The sequence below is a fragment of the Dama dama genome, chromosome 19 (genome assembly GCF_033118175.1).
Source record: "Dama dama isolate Ldn47 chromosome 19, ASM3311817v1, whole genome shotgun sequence".
Lineage (NCBI taxonomy): Eukaryota > Metazoa > Chordata > Mammalia > Artiodactyla > Cervidae > Dama > Dama dama.
Genome location: NC_083699.1, coordinates 18583971 through 18596892, shown reverse-complemented (window position 1 = coordinate 18596892; position 12922 = coordinate 18583971). Strand labels below are relative to the sequence as shown.

General features: G+C 35.6%; 1 long non-coding RNA gene across 1 annotated transcript in view; it reads right to left on the bottom strand.

Annotated features, from left to right (window-relative positions):
• Positions 1-11528, bottom strand: part of LOC133074046 (uncharacterized) — a 94708-nt gene extending 83180 nt beyond the window's left edge. Inside the window, exon 1 of the long non-coding RNA XR_009697080.1 lies at positions 11404-11528. This is a non-coding gene — a long non-coding RNA (uncharacterized LOC133074046). The remainder of the gene's footprint in view (positions 1-11403) is intronic.
• Between the last annotated feature and the right edge of the window lie 1394 nt (positions 11529-12922).

Below are 12922 nucleotides of genomic sequence, written 5' to 3'. Positions count from 1 at the left end.
TCAAAACTGTTCAAGGTGTGGGATGGAGAAGGAAAGCAGTGAAGACAAAGGAGGGTGGTGTACAGAAAGAAAAGCAAGATAAAGTAAGAATGGGGTGGGGGTAAAGACCTTTCTGCTATTTCCCAGGCCTTATCCTTACCTTTATACAATATAATTTGAAGTATTCTATTCAGTTTTAATACATAAACTAGCCTTCATGCACATTTTGCTGGCATTAGAACGTGGTAAATCAATAGACTACACTATCAAAATGAAGCCCCAGATGTCAATTAAGATACCTGCATCATCACTGCCATTTTTTAAAGAAAGCATATTTCCTGGTGTTTTAGTAGATAAAATTATTTTATTCATAATAATCTCTACTTTCCATTCATCTTTGTAATAAATTAGTTTTTATATCATTTAATTTTTTAATCAGATCCTAGGAAACTACTGAAAATAACAATTTTGGAACACTTCATTCCCTACCTGGCATACAAGAAACTTCCTCCTCAACAATGCTTCTTAATAAAAAATACAAATAGCAATTAATCTGGTTAAGTAGAGTTTTCAGCAAAATTAAACAAAGCAATTTCTCAAGTTCTGCAGTTTGCTTATTAGAGGTAAGTAAAAGTTAAAAATAAAGCAAAGCAATCCACAAAGCATCATTTTCTGATATTTAGCCTAATAGTTATACAAACCTAGTTTTTCTTGTTTTTCTCAATGTGATGAACTTAAGTGAAATGAAAGTCGCTCATTCGTCTCTGACTCTTTGCAACCCCATGGACTATACAGTCCATGGATTTCTCCAGGCCAGAATATTAGAGTGGGTACCCTTTGCCTTCTCCAGGAGATCTTTCCTAACCAGGAATTGAACCCAGGTCTCTCTCATTGCAGGTGGATTCTTCAGCATATGGGCCACCAGGGAAGCCCAAGAATACTGAAGTGGGTAGCCTATCCCTTCTCCAGCGGATCTTCCCGACCCAGGAATCGAAACAGGGTCTCCTGCATTGCAGGTAGATTCTTTACCAGTTGAGCTATCAGTGAAGCGCCTCTCAATGTGATATGGATCATCAAATCAGACAAAAAATACCCTTACCTTATTGATAGGTTTTTCTTGCTCACAAACTCAGTACCATATCTCTTTGGCCATTTGTAATTTGCCCATTTTCACAGTACTGGCTGAGGCTAGGATGACTACTTTTATTTTCCAGGAATATTCCAACACAGAACAGTGAAAAAAATATATCTGCAAAGCTGACAAATATTTATTCCAAAAAAATGGAATAATACATATGCAAAGTGCCTCTAAAATTGACTTATGAAATCATGCACATAGTTCACAATAACTGTTGCAGTGAACTAGACCCAATCTTAATAAATAGGCATAAATTTGATAAAGCTAATCTATAACGAATCTAATTCCCCATATGTGACATATCTACAAAATAAGCTCCATTTGACATTGACTAGAAGATTCAGTGTAGAAAGTGTCAGTGAAACCTTAGCACCTTTACCAAACTGAAAAACCTGTGCACATATCAGAGTAGAATGTACCTTACCAAATGAGAAGAATGAGAAAATCATGGACATTTTGGTGACTAGAACTGGGCAAGACAAAACTATGGTGCAATAACTAATGAGTGCACACTAAAGGAAGAGAAACATCAGGTCAGATTTCTAAGGTGAAAGATAGGTCTTTACTTCTACACAAAGTGATTACTCAGGAAGCGGATGAAATGATCAACATGACCATGATGGGGAGCAGATTATGCCCCTCCCCAAAAGGTGCCATTTTAGCATTGGGTTATTTTGAGCTGAAGGCAAACACGACCCAGCAGACCCAGGAAAATCTTCTGCCTCTCCCTTAACTGCCTAAAAGAATTTAAATAGAGGGATTGGGCCAGAAAGAGAGCTATTACAAAAGATAACTTTTTAAACTTCTGATATCAAATACCTGCTTTTCTCATTTTCCTGTGAATTGCCCTCTTCCTCTTTGAAGCCCTGAGACCCTATTTCTTTTTTTAGCTCAGGATAGCATATAAGCCTCATCTGATTCCTTTTGGGTCCCATATTTTTATGGGACTCTCATATGAGAATAAATTTATTCTGCTCTTATTGATCTAAATTATGTCAACTTACTTGTTAGATCAATTAAAGAACCTAGAAGGAAGGGCAGAAAGAAAAGTTTTCTGCCCTGACAATCATTTAGTCAGACAATTTCATTTTTTTTTTTCCCAGTGTATTCATAATATTACCTATCACCAATATCGTTATCAGGATTCAATATACAGCAAGTGAATGGTAATGTTATTGCTACCATCACATATATACCTCAAGGGCAAGGTTTACTCTTTTGCATTATTTATAAACCCATTTAATGTTTGGCATAATGCTCTGCATATGAATACTGTATGCCTAAAGGACAGTGATGATAGGTGTCTCTGAAATTTACATATAAAATCATGAGTATATGAAATCATACTCAAAGTGATTTTTTTTAAAAGATTCAGCTATCATTTTTTTTGTTTTTGATTGTGGCTGGGCAAGAGTGGAAAGGCAAGAAGTGACAACTAATAAAGAGTGTAGATAAAGCTAAACCAGGGAAAATGATTTTTAAAACTTAGAAATAAGAACAAGAAGACCTGGAAAAGCCCCTCTTGTAGGTACCTCATGAAGTATGCAGCACCCTGCTCTGGACTCTATGCAGAAGGAAATAGCCAGAAGAGCATAGGCGATGTAGGTCATTTGTCTGAATTACTTGCTAAGACAGATTTTGATAATAACTTTCTAATATTTAAATGACACATATTAAAAGAACCATGTGATTCTAGTGATTTTCTAAGTCTCTACTAAGATCAAGCAAGAGGATGTGGGCCTGTGTAGCAGCAAGAGAGATTTCAGAAAGAGTTTAGGTAAGAATTTCACAACAATCCAAGTAGCTATACATGGTGGTGAATAAGCAAGGGAAGTTAGTTATAGCATAGCTTCTTTGAAAGTGTTTTGAAATTGAAGAGATTCTGATATCATCCTGAAAATCACTTCTTAAGCTCTTCTTTAGCCCTCTAAGATTTTAAGATTATATGTTAACGGCCAATTCAAAAATACAACTATAGAGAACTGGTTATATTTAACCAGAAAAAGTCTATTGGTAAACTAAGAATATCACTTCTTATGAGTCAAATATCTAGCCTTCATTAAGTTTTTTATTCAGTAATAGACCAATAAAATTGGTTGGAACAACTAAAAATTTTTCTTTAGCTGAAGGTACAACAAGGAATTTAATACCTTTAATAACAAGTTTTAAAGAAACCATCAGGCAGTTTACTAATTCCTGAGGAAAAAAAAATCCACAATTTTAAAGAACATTGGTGTTACATAGAAAGTAACTCTTTAATTAACCTTTAGCTCTTTAGAAATTAACATCAATACCCAAAATAGAAAAAAAAAAAAAAAACAAATGTCCTAAAATCTTTGGTATAATTTTAAAGAGTTAGCAGTACATGTGTCCCATAAAAATATGTAAAAAGTTAAAAAATATTTCAATCTAGTATTAAAGATAATGACAATATGGGTTAAAAAGTAACTCATTCAAGAACTTTTCCTTACAAACCCTTATTGAATGAATTGAGAACCCTGTCCTCCAGGAGCTCCTCATGTTGTGGGCAAGACCAATTTTATCAATTACTACCCAATATGAAAGGCTGGAAAAAATCCAATGGCTATGCAGAGAAAGTAAAACCTAATCTTAAAATGCCACATTTTTTTAAAAGTTAAATTAAAAATTCAAGTTAGATTTTTCAGGTTAGGTAGTGTATGTCTGATTATGATACATAGACATCAAAGATCCAATGCATTTACTTTCAAAGTCAACATTCTTTAAAGCATATCCCACCGACCTCAGTAAAACTTTACTGTCTACCATTTCTGTTAGTCAAACTGAGTTTTATTTTTGGTTTTGATTTCAAGCTCCTTTAATGTGTTTTGTATTTCAAATGACTGACCTAGGAAAATGAGAGCTTCAAGCCCTGAGCTGGTTTTATATCCTGACAGTTTCCAGACATGCTATGCTCTCCCCGGGGGCTGGGAGATCTCAGGAGGAGGCTCCGTCTATTTCCAACTAATATCTGACAACTGTCAAATTTCTGTGTCTCATCTTAAACTTTTCATCCTTGCTTCAGCCTCATTTTTCTACTTGCCTATATCTCTGCTTTCCACTTAATAAAATATCATCAAAATCACCAAGGGAACTTGTTAAAAACAAAAACAGTGACCCATAACAGACTGAATCTCCTGGATTCATGGATGGGAATTTGGATTGTTAACAAGCCTCTTGCCAGCCCCTCAATTCCCAGGGGATTCCCAAGTTCTATCAGTGTGAAAGAGTACTTTATGAGATATCAGCCTCATTGCTAACATTGAGCCCTAGGACATATACTTTAAGATCTCAGTTCCATATAATTTTCAAACTAATCATCACAAGAATTCTATGCAGTGAGAATCATTGCTTCTATGTTACACAAAATGAAACAGAGGCTCAAGGAAATTAAGTATCATGTGGAGCTATGAACACTGCCAGAATGCTGTGTGGACTGTATGGTAGGATGAAAAAGATAAAGGGCCAGAAGTGAGCCTTATATTTGAATCCTGGCAATGCTACTACTCAGGGGTTTCCCAGGTGGCACTAGTGGTAAAGAATCCGCTTCCCAGCGCAGGAAGCATAAGAGAAATGGGTTCGATTCCTGGGCGGGGAAGATCTCCTGGAGTGGGGCATGGCAACCCATTTCAGTATCCTTGCCTGGAGAATACCATGGACAGAGAAGACTGGAAAGCCACAATCCATGGGGCCGCCAAGAGTCAGACATGACTGAGCGACTTAGGACGCACACGCATAATGATGCTACAGCAGCCTGATCTTGTCATTCGACCTTGCTGAGCCCAGGTTAATCACAGGAAAGTGGCGATTACAGTGCTGACCTTTATAGCTTATAGCATACCGAGGTCACTTTAGAAACGTTAATCCATTTCCATCTACAATTCCATTTTTTTCCTTTTTTATCTCCTTAAGCATGAGCCCATTTTAAAAGTCTTCTTTTAGCTTCTTTACTTATGAGTAGAAATGCATTACCACTTTTTAACAACCTTATGTTAGTCATCTAAATATGATTATTTGGGAGGTACATCTGTTATGTAAACCACCATAACAAGCCTGTTTAAATAGGCTAAAATTGGAAACAATAGAATTTTCAAAATTAGGTGACTATTAAAGAGAAATTATTAATTAAAATTATAAGACCAGCCACACAGTGTAATAATATATAAGCACTAAATATTATAATTTGTAAAGAACTGCTGTCAAAATAATAGGCATAAAATAAGATGTGAATTACATGATTTCATTTTAAACTGTATGTACACATGCATGTGTATATATAAACATATATATTGGCAATTTTGCCAAAAGATAGAAAGGAAATATCTCAAAGTAGTAATAGTAGTTATCTTTGGGTTTAATAATTATGTATTATTTTTGTTTTCTTCTTTGTAGCTTTTCTGATTTTATACATTTTCTACAAAATTATGTGTACATTTTACAGAGAGAAAAAGTAAACATTATTAAAATAAAATTTATAAGTAAGTTCAGTTCAGTCACTCAGTCATGTCTGACTCTTTGTGACCCCATGGACTGAAGCATGCCAGGCTTCCCTGTCCATCAACAACTTTATTTACTTATAAACCAAAAAATGCTTCAAAATATTAGAATGGGCCATGCAATCACTTGCTTCTTTTTATTCTGGCATCCATAACAAAAATACATTTCTTACAAGGGTTTTTTAGTTTCTGTTCTACCCAATACTGTAAAATACTTAATAAAAGATAAGGATCTTCTCTCAGATTATACACATTAGTTTTTCTCTGACCATATTTGGCTTCCATGAGAATTCTACAAATAAAATATCTGCAACAGAAGGCTCTGAAATCAGGGAACAAACTGTTCTTAACTGTGTGGGGTAATTTTTCATTTACATGAGAATCAGCCTTCCCAAAATAAAATGGCAATATTCACTCTCTCCTGGGCACTGTTCTTTTTTTCCTCTTCTTTTTTTTTAAATTATCCTCTCTGTGACCTTAGGCAAGTAATTTAACCTTTCTGTGTCTCTATTTCTTATATAGAATAGAATGATAATAGTATCAACTTGATAAGCCTTTTCATTTGAGGATTAAATCAGTTAATATTTAGAAAGCCCAGAAGAAAATAATCATAACATAATAATGATAGTAATAATAATAACAGATACTATTTTTAACCTTAACAACCACCTTTAAGAGGCAGGTATACCGCTGCCCTAGATAGTACATGGGGATTTGGAGACCAAGAAGCTGAGTTACTTCTCACCTTACACGTGACACTGAGAGTCAAATGCAACTTTTACTGACATCGAAGCCCACACATGGTCATTAAACCATCAGGCGACAGACAATATTCATAAATATTAACCAGCCTATTGTAAGCCAGACACAGACACTGGACAATACTGTGCAAGGCTCAGCTCTTGCCTTCAGTCTAATGAGAAGGGCTAGCAGGTCTTTGAGCATGAAGTGGGATGGCAACCATGAGGATATAAGGCCATAATAGCAGAGAGAAAGGTGTTAAGTGTATTCTAGAGAGGTCAGACAAAGCAAACTGGAGGAAGCAGCCCTTCAGCAGAGATCTGAAGGATGAGCTAGAGTTAGCCAGCAAGCTGGTGAGGAACAATAATCAGTTGGCATTTGCTCCCTGGCGTTCTGTGCTGGAACTCCGGAGACGCCAGCGTTAACTTCATGCCAGGTGAAAAATGATCTGAGTGTCCACAGCTGCAGCTGTGGCTTTATACCCTATCCCTCCTACTTCCATCGTTAATGAGCCTGAGACCAGAAAAGAATACATCTTAGTAACTAAGGGCTCTTCTGTTAGTCTTTGGTCCAGAGATAGAAGGAAGTTCTTCACTTCTGTTAACGAAACAGCCACAGATCCTTTGCTACTTTGCTTTAGTTCTTTCTAAAATAGAAGTTTGATGCCACTAACTCTCATTTTTATACATCTTGGTGGCAGGTGGCTGTATGCTCATAAATATACTGATTATAAAAACACATGTATTTTTTTTCCCCCAGGAATGGTTCTAAAGCATGTCAAAACTTCTAAGGTTCCTTAGGTTAATTCCTGCTGTTAGGAATTCTTCTGATTTGCCTGAACTTTTAGCAGTTCTGACTACTTGTAGTTACACAACACCCCAGAGACACAGGCATGCCAGAAGGTATTTATTCCAGATGTAAATAACTTTACTGAGTCAAGGTAAGTTTGGGGCCTTTATAGATATCTCCATATTTCAAATATTATTTTTTAAAAAGATGTCTCATTTCAAAGTTTTATTTGAGGAGAAGCAACTTTCTTTTTCTGTTGTGGTGTGTTAGATACAGCCTCGGTATACAGAGTTTAGAAAGATTTCCATTTTGCTTTTAGACGTCACTTCTATATGACTGCAACCACTTATTTGAATTTGTATAAAAAAAAAAAAGAATTTCATCTTTTCTTTACTTAATTATCAATAAACAAACTTCAGTGCTGTTCTGGGCTGGCAGTGTGAAATAGGAAGATTCATAGGAAACACAGGATTCATTTCCTTTCTTTAAGGAGTTTGCATTATGGTGGAAAAGCTAAAAATCATCTTAAAGTGATCTGGGGCACTGACCACAGAAAAGAGTAATATCAGGAACACCAGAGGAAGAAAACTTTTCTCTACACTAAGAGGAGCATAACATGGGATCCGGTAGCAGCAGTTTTCTATTGTTTATATATTTTTTGTATCTGTGTTTTTTGAATCCCTAGTTTTGGAAATAAAGAAAAGTTTCTAGTATATTTTTCAAGGCAATTTATCTTTCAAAATGATCACTTAAATAAATTTAAAAAATGTACTCTCCTGAAATAAGTTTTTAAAAATGTATGTTAGAGAATCTTCACCAAACTAGTTGCAACATACCGAGAAAAATATATTTCAATTGTTACAAGAAATAGCAGCTTTAATTCAACCACTAGGGGGGAAATCCTGCAGTAGTCACTGCAGTATATTTCTCTGAAGCTGAATTTTTAGCTTTATTTGAACAAGGTATGCTTCCCCTAAGCTGTTCTTCTCTAGCCAAGCCAAGCTCGAAGGCTTAAAATAAGGTGAAAGTCTTGGGTCACTATATCTTACTACTTCTTCTCATATGGATTAAAAATAAAACAGTAACAGCAGATTCAACTCCAAGGAATGGTGTGGAAATTTGTCTTTCGGACACTGAAGAGAAGGCGACTGACTCTGTGCAGATGAGTCCACAGAGAAATTCTGCATCCTCACTTCAACTGACACTTAAAAATACCAACAAATTATTTTAAGTTGAAGAATTCCACTCTTGCATAAATTTGGAGACATTATATAAAATCAAAACAAAAATAGCATCATCAAAGAAGAGAGGTCTGTCTTGGACAAAAGGGGAAATTCCAGGTCTTTGTATAATTTTTAATGCGGTGGATCCAATGACATTGTTTTGTAGCCTCTTTATTTGTAAGACACTACCCATCTATCTATAATTTGAGTAGATAACATTTATGTTTCTTTAAAATGTTTATTTTTATTTAGTGTCTTTTCAAATAACACAAGTTTTTCTTTACATATGCCTATTACTCTCCATACAAGGTATAGATATCATTACACAAAAACAAAGAAAAGGACAGCCTGTGTGGAGGCTGGGATCCCAAGAATGATACCTCAGTGCTCCCCAAAACTATGCAAGCCAATACCTAAGGATCTCCCAAGAAATTACTTTGGACTCCTACAATTGTAAAAGAGCTGTAGAGGGTATGACCTAAACCATGTTGTGGACAACCAAATATTTGATCTTCGTGTAAAAAGAACTTTTATTATAGGATGCAAAAATAGTCCTCAAACTCTTCAACTGTTTCCTTAAATGTATTGCTTTAACATGTGTTATATATCTACTCTATGTCTACTGAAGAGATGTAACGATGAGCTGGTGAATTCTGCCTGAATAATTATACAGTTTATAACTGTCTTAATAACCCTTTTAAAACCATGAAGGTAAGACTATTCATGTAAGAGGTTAAAGACAGAGTAAGATTAAACATCAATAGTGGCTATCCTAGCCACTATTCTAACTCGCTCTGCCTTACTTGAGCCATAAAAGCAATCAACTAGAACAACAGCTCCAAAGAGCTTGGCCCATTTTGAGGTTGTCCATCATTATTGAGTATTAGGAAATCTACATGTAAATAACATAGAAACCTGGCCTTGTCTTCATGCTACCATTCATCCATTATGGTAGATAAACACTTTTCAAGAAATTTATAGGTTCTGTGGATATAATATTAAAATACTTTGTGTTTTGGAACTTACATTCCAATATGATAGATACACAATAAATTAATTACAAAATTACTGTAAAAATCTCATATTGGCTCTGTTATGCACAGCCCTCAGTGTTTCTAAAAGAGTACTGAATGCTTATATTGATAGTGGCACTGGGCACAAACTAGTGATAAAATCCAAAAATTTCAGCCCAATGTTCAAGGCCATCTCCAATACTGCCTCACTCACCTGTATGATATGATCTCTTGCTGCTCACATCTAAGACCAGTGGAGCAGGCAGAACCCAACACAAATGAAATGTACAATCAGACATTTTCATTTTCACCCACCAAAATTGCTCTTTCTATCCATCCCTTGAGAGGACAGCCTTCCAATGTGGTGTCTACTAAATCCCTAAGTCCAACTTTTCCCTCCATTTAAATATTATACACCTTGTGCAGACTGTTCTCTAGTAGCATTTATTTTGATTTGTAATTTACTGGGTACTCATATTCATAAATATGCCCATCCTAGTCATTTGACTGACCACTTTTTGAGGACAGGGACTGCCTCTAACTTTTTTTGGCATCTCAGGCTTTTTTTTAGCATACTATCTTACATAGTTATCTATAGTGAAACAGATCACCAGCCCAGGTGGGATGCATGAGACAAGTGCTCAGGCATGGTGCACTGGGAAGACCCAGAGGAATCGGGTGGAGAGGGAGGTGGGAGGGGGGATCGGGATGGGGAATACATGTAACTCCATGGCTGATTCATGTCAATGTATGACAAAACCCACTGAAATGTTGTGAAGTAATTAGCCTCCAACTAATTAAAAAAAAAAAAAAAACTCTCCTTTCATTTTTTTCATGTTGAATTGTGTTATATTTGCTTTTGTGCAGTGGCAGCACATAAAATTCAGTACCTGCTTCATGTTACACATCGATTACAAGGGAATACATACAAGTTTATAAGTGGTCTAACAGTTTTAGAGTATTAATACTAAGAGTAAAACCTCAGCAACTCAACATCTGATATTTCCAATTTAATTCTGAACTTTTGAATCTTTCATTTTCTAATATGAACTCCTAGTCAGAACTCTCAAGTTTTCAGAGTTTTTGTGCATTTTGGCCATCTCAATTCTAAGGAACCTGAATTTATATATCTGTGCATCCTCTTTTCATATAATCATGTCAGCCAATATTTTCTGTTCAAAATATAAAAAACAACATTTCCCCAAAGTTTAACAGCAGAAAAAACTAAGCATACAACTGAATGAAACAGTGAAACAAGTACATTCTTTAAATTTCATATCTGTCAATAGATAATCTTCAGACTAAGTTATCTAGCTAGAAATAGGTATGTGTATATGAAGGTGCAAAAACTCATCTAATATCCAACAAATTCATTTTTATAACTGCAATATTTCTGCACCAGAGTCACGTATACATGCTACTGACTACACACACACAACACACATTTACATGACATATTAGACCACACAAAATGTATATACACAAAACACATATTTTCCATCTTCATTGTTTTCATAGTTACACAACATTCTTTCTGGCACACAAATGTGAAAATCACTCATATTTTACAGGTGTGTCCATGCCTACACCTACAGGTAAAAGTGACTTAATATTTAGTCCCTGGTAGTTAAACATAAATATTTTTTTTTTTTGGTTTTTAAAAGTCGATCTGGTAAAATTACATGGTAATATGGTTTAGGCTTACTTCCTTCTTTTTTTCTCCTCTGACAAGGAAATATAAAAGTATTTCGGTGCCACTGTCATTGTGTTTCTTGAGACCATCATTCGGGTCATATTTTATCAACAAACAATGTTCTGTAAAGCTTTTATTATATCATGTTGGAAAAATTAAAGATTGTTATCCCAAGCCCCCATGATCCAGGTGAAAATGAAATGAGTGTAGACACACAGGCACAATTCAGGACAGAGAACGTTTGGTACACAAAGAATAATCAGATGGGTTCCTACCCAGCACAATTCCATTCAGTAGTTTCTCTTGCACGTACCAGCTCAGCTGCCCTCGATCCATGCTGCTTTTAGATACTACAAAGCAATTTTCACTCCAGTTGCCGCCCGCTCAAGTTCTTCCTTTTGCACTCAGAAACGGATATGCTTGGACAGTGAGTGATGCCCTGTTGCAGCTGCCTCCCGGAATCCTTCAGCAACCCACCTCAGAGTAGCGCCGGGTTAAGCCCTGCCGCTAGCTCCAAGCTCCTTCTCCCCGGCAGCTGGGGGTATTCGGTCGGCCACTGGGCGGAGAGATCGAGCACTAGGGCGCCATCTGGAGGCGTCTTTAGGCAGCCGCAGCCAGTTTAAAACAACTAGGTGGAACAAAAATGTCAGCAAATTCTTTGTTAAATAAGCATACCGTTCGATACACTTTGCTGCGAACATTTTTTTAAAAGACAGAAAAATGTAAGAGAGCCTCATTCTCTTCCCTATGAGCATTCTCTTTCTTTTACACATCACAATAAAGTGAAAACTTCTATCTCATTTAGGCACAAATATCAAGAGATGCCAAATTAATTATCTGCTTCTTCTTGTCTTATCTCAAAAGAAAATAATCAACACTGGCTACTATCAGAAATGTTCAATATTTTAGTAGCTAACTCAAAGGCAGCTTTTCAAAAGAGAAACATATGCCTCTTAACTAACATAATGTAAGCATGTTAAACATGCTCTGCTACTTTAAAAATTACAAAACTTACCTCCGGAAATGTTTAGTGTGTTCCTTATCAATGCAATATATTGACTTGAGAATGATAACAAGGAAAACCAGTTTCGGTTCTAGTGCATGTGATAAGGTGTTCATATGACTTTAATATTTCAACAAAAGCTCTTTGAATTAATTTCCCTCTAAATATCTCCCTAAGCTTCTTTCCCTTAAAGAGGATAATTTGTATACCTGAATGAGATATAAGCTTAATTAATTAATTGAATGGAGCACTTAAAGTCTTATCTACTGTGATATGCATTTAGAAATGTGATTATTGGATGTTTCATTACTCCCTACAGATCAAAATGAATATGCATCACCATCCCCAATCTCCATCCAACCACTAGTCCTACTTCCACTAAGCATCATGATTTGGTATTTCACTTTTCCTTTAAAATTAAAATTTGACTTTGAAACTATTTAGTAATAGACACATCTACAGTGATTTATAGTTTTCCAAGCAAATGTGGACTAGAGCTTGATTATATACTCTGTGAGACCCCTGTGGGAAATAGAAATTCTTAACACTTCACTTTCAAATCAGTGTTTGAGAATTTCTGTCAGGGTAAACAGAGAATAAATTTGTTTCATCAGTAGTTCATCTTAATTTTTATTTCTGTGTGTATGATAAATGAATGTACTGGCTTTTCAAAGGCATACCATTAAACATATTCTTATGAAAAATGAGATTTTCTTTTTCTTTTAAACAGAGCATGTACCAAATAGTCAAGCCATAATTTCTGTGAGTTTGTAAAGTCTCTAAAAATTTATGTACTGATGAGATTAAAAAGAATGTTAATTCTTCATGT